This window comes from Podarcis vaucheri (assembly GCF_965113315.1).
Source record: "Podarcis vaucheri genome assembly, chromosome: 5".
Classification (NCBI taxonomy): Eukaryota; Metazoa; Chordata; class Lepidosauria; order Squamata; family Lacertidae; genus Podarcis; species Podarcis vaucheri.
This window is the reverse complement of record NC_138763.1, coordinates 33684844-33689707: the sequence shown is the minus strand read 5'-3', so window position 1 is coordinate 33689707 and position 4864 is coordinate 33684844. Positions and strand designations below refer to the sequence as shown.

At 39.8% G+C, this 4864-nt stretch overlaps 1 long non-coding RNA gene across 1 annotated transcript; it reads left to right on the top strand.

The window, feature by feature from the left end:
* Positions 1-232: 232 nt before the first annotated feature.
* On the top strand, positions 233-4352 carry LOC309533693. Its single transcript, XR_014220411.1, has 4 exons — positions 233-428; positions 1995-2042; positions 2955-3064; positions 3848-4352. It is a non-coding gene; the product is annotated as an uncharacterized lncRNA (long non-coding RNA).
* Positions 4353-4864: the final 512 nt, after the last annotated feature.

Below are 4864 nucleotides of genomic sequence, written 5' to 3'. Positions count from 1 at the left end.
TAGTCCCTGGAGTCCATCTCATATCCAAGTCCAAGCATGTTATCAAATGATTGTGAGGCCTGAAGGAATTGGTGGCAGTTAAAAAATTAAAAATACACCAGTGCAGGTACTTGTGGTATAAGCAAGTGAGGCTGAGAACCCTGGTATTCTTGGCACTGTGGTGGCAGAGATAGGAGCTTTCCACAGAAGCCCAGGACCTGAATAGATCTTCTGATGAGAAAGAGGACTCTCAGACAAGAAGGCTGGATGAGGGTCATCCATACAGGAGGAGAGTTCAGTCTCTGAGGCCAACAAGCCCATATGAGTGCCTTGAATGGTAGATGGAAACCCATAAAGAGAGGTGCCAAAGTTTAGGGAAGACTCATTGGGAGTCAATATCTTCCCAGGAGTAAGGTCCTCCTCACAAGGAGACCTCTCTTTGACAACAGGTAATGGAATTGAGCTAGAACTCGGGTGTGGTTCCAGCAGCTGCAGCCAAAAAGCCACGTTGGAAGAGTTGCTTGAACGTTTTTCTGCCAGTGCTGTGTCTTTTGCCAGATTCCCTACTTGCCTGGGATTGGACTTTGCCCCACCCCTCCCCCTCCCCCTCTTTCTTTTTCCCTTTCTCCTCCTGTGGCAAGGCTGCATTTTAATGTTTTAATGTTGTATTTTAATCTTGTTTTTAAGTTGTATGCATTCAACTTGTTTTTATTATTGGTTGTTAGCCGCCCTGAGCCTGGCCTTGGCTGGGGAGGGCAGGGTATAAATTTATTATTATTATTATTATTATTATTATTATTATTATTATTATTATTATTATTATTATTACTACTACTACTACTACTACTACTACTACTATGTGAGCCTTTGTTTGTCTGGGGCCTTGGGTGTGTCACTGCTGTCCTGTGACAGCTCTGTTCTCTAGGAGTTTCTATTCAAGCCAGAACCCACCTAGGACAGAACAATGTCCCTGATATATGAGCACCCAAGAAGCAGGTTCATAGCATGGTGTGTGTGTTTTTATATTCAGCATTTGCTACTGGAGGCTAGATGACCTTGGTGTCAAGAGACATCCTTAATCACATTTCAAAATATATCCAATAATTGCCTGCTGCTGAAAATGTACTGCACTTCACATATTAAATGCCTGAGTAAACGGAAATATTTTTACCTTGCACCTAATGATAATAATGTAGAGGACAAAGGCACTTCACCTGAAAGGGTGCGGTGCCACCACAGAAAGGACCCTTCCATAGTTTACCATCCATTCTCTTCTCATACCTCTCTCATGTTCAGACCCCATTTCAGAGTCATGCCTGAAACCGTGGAAACTCACTGCCAGTCACTGTAAAAAATACTGAGTTAAATTTTATTATTATTATTTTATTAAATTTGTATACCACCTTTCATACGAAGATCAAAGGTTGTTCACAAGACAAAACTGCAAAACACAAATGCGCTAGTGGCCCAGCTCAGTAGAAAGTGGTTTTTGATCTTCCATGTTGCCATAATTTCCCTTTTTGCCTTTCCCTTTTTGATTCTTGTCTCTTCTGTTTTCTATTAAATATCTTAAACTGTGTACCACCTTACATGTATTGGCAGAAATGTGGTATGTAAATGTATAGGCAAGTAACTGAATCCTGGAATATATAGATGCATCTAATGTTTAAAGTTCAACTGTGATCTGGTTGTTTTTTCATTTCTTTTTTTAAAAACATGTGTGCAACTGTCAGCATTACCTTAAAACAATGTCAGGGGAGGCCATGTTGGATTCTCTAATTCTTTCATAGTGCACATAAAATCAACTCGGTGAAACATTTATGGCACCATGTGTAGCTTAAGGCTTGCAATAACCCCATTATTATTGTGCAATGCCTGACCACAATACCTTTTACACAACTGCTTAAACTTTAGTCTGTTTTATGAAGGGCAGAATGTCTCCAATTTACTCTGGCTAGACATCACAGTATTTTCCCAATGTTTTGTTGTTGTTAAAATATTATCTGTATTTGCAGAATTGCAGGGAATGTAAAATACACTGAACTGCGCCCTTTCAGAGACAGGTGAGAATGGTTACAGGGATCAGATTTGACAATGAAATACACAGCACTTTTTTGTTGGAACATGTGGGGTATTTTGTAGGAATGTCTGCATCCTGTTCATTTGCAAGTTTTAAAGCCGATACCTTTTCTCACCCTCAATCTCTTTTCCTTTACAATATAAAAAGGAAAACAGGTGCCTTTGGGTCTGGTTGTGTATCCAGTAAAACCTTAAATTTCCGTCAACATTGCTACCTTTTTGTGGGAAAATATCCAACTGGGGTGGGGTGAGGGAGGTTGTCTAATTAGTTTCCCTACAGGAATTGTATTGGATGTCTGCAAGTGTAACTCTCTGCATAAAGTTGTCAGAACATGTGGTTTTCTTTTTAATCAAAGTTTAACTGTGGGGAGCTGTACTTCAAAGAGTGAAAGGGTCCTCTTTACATCCCTCTATTGCAAAATCTAATAGCTTTGAAAGTTTGACAACTGCAGAAAGGTGTCCAGAGTCTCATTCCTGTCTTTGAATTCTCTGAGTTCACATTTAGAATAGATCTAAATTCTGTACGGATGTGGCAAGTTTTAAAGCTGTGTGTATATTTGTGTGTGTGCATATGTACACATGCACACATTATTTATGCAGTGATTTCTGCCAAAAAGATGCAAGGTACAAATCTGAAAGGGCTAGTTCAATATGTGCGTGACTACACATACATGTGTCGTGCCAAACCAAGAAGTGACCCAAAAAATCTCAAAAATGTCACACAAAATGGGGAGGGTTGGGGGCAGAAAAGGCTGTTTGCAGGCTTTTTTCTGAGGTATATAATAAAATAATTACCTGTCCTTCATCAGCAGGTCAATAATTTTAAAATTCAGAATTCAGAATGGTTACAGTGGTTTATAGTCACAGGAATAAAATGCTGTTATGCCCTGATTCAGCACAAGAGGCTACAGTTATCCCAGCCCTGATAAAGTTCAAAACCACCTACCTGCTTGCCTCCCTCAAAAGCTCCTCCCCTGTCTTCGTAGCTTGCTGCAGGAGATTAGAGGTGTGTATGTCAATTTCAGTTTATCTCTATTTCTCAACTTTCTACTCTTAGATCCCATTCTTGTTATTTCTATATCATGCAATTTGCTTTTTAAATCCTCATTTTAGTGTGAATATCTCTTTATATACACATCTTGTATATGACAATTTGGCCATATATTATTATTAATATTATTATTATTATTATTATTATTATTATTATTATTATTATTATTACAAAGGCAATCTCTTCTGCACTACCTTTTCGTATGCTATTTTCACTGATATATGCATTTTATGCATACTTTACCCTAGTTATGCATAGGCATTTTTGTACACATTACTTGGCTGCAGAACTGCAAAAGTCAGAGAAGTGCGAATATGAAGGATGGTTGTGCTATGGGTCTTGTATCATCTCAGAAAGTGAGATTTGGGTAGGTTCACCTTGAATGTGAACTGAATCAAATTTCCCCTCATTCCTACACATAGCTGTGACTGTGAGCCTTGTGGCAGGAAGCCTGGGATTAATAGATACTGGTGCATTCCTGAAGTGGGAATAGAACTGAACCCTCATCCAGAAGAACCACGCTGAAGTGTTGCGTCAAAGTGATAAGTAGATTGACAGATCGGCAGCGTGATCCTCTGCAAAAATGGAAGTCCCACTAAGTTATCCCAGTACAGTTTTCTGACATGGACGAGCCGAGATAGCCAATCTAGTACTCAGAGAAGCTTGCTCCACTGACAATTTTCAAATGCGCTTCTGATTATTATGTTTTTTTCCTAAGTAAATATTTTCTCATTTCAGATACAGATACTGCACTCATCACTTGGAGAGAGATTGCCTAATTGCTCCGCAAAAGTGCTGCTCTGTGTGAGGCAAAGCAAAACAGCTGGGAGGGCTCCCTGATGGTCTTGGGGTTACATGCAAGCACGATAATGAGCCACTGTGCATTCGCCAGGTTTACAGACCATCTGGCCATAAAGATCAGTCCTGGAGGGGGCAGCAATGCCCTGGTCTGACTTCCGTGTTGAAAGCCTATGAGGATTCCTGCTAATGACAGATAATCACTTACATACTTCCCAGTTGAAGAGGTACTGCTTGGTTATGGAGGGCAGGGAATTGGGTTTTGAAAAATAAAAGACACAAGGTGCAGAAGAGTTCAAGAGTTAGATGATGCCCCCTTTCCAAATATACTTCACTTCTGCACATTAACAGCATGAAGGATATATGCCGTAAATATTATTCCTCATTCTAATGCCGGCCTAGCAAAATTCTTGAGTCTCCCAACTCACTCTTCATTTTAGCTGCTCTTGACAAATTATTCTATAATGCAAAGCAAAAGCGATAAAAAGGGAAGGTACGGTATAAATTCCTTTTCCTTCACTTCTTCAGTGACCAAACCGAGACTCTTTAATATTCCTCATAAATCATCTCATTGTGGAGCAGTTTGCTGTGCTGTATGTGTGCATGCATGCAAGTGTTCGTATGACAGAAGCACATTTCTTCCATCCAAGGACAGCATCAGAAGTAAGCCTGCCAAGGTGAAGCATGATAGCTTTCACTGCAAGTATTGCAAAACTCATTTGGCAGGCTATCATATGTAGCAGGAGTGAGATGACTTCAGCCTTGTGTTGTATATCTTCTTTCTGTGCAAGAATATGCATAGCCCATCCACCACTGTGCATTAAAGTGCACACTGATGATCCGTTAACAGTTAAAGGGCAGACCAGATGTAACATCAATGACGTGATTAACGATCATGTTGTGCAGTTTTAAAAATTAAGTAACAAATTTGTAGGGAGGGGGTGGACCTTATTACAA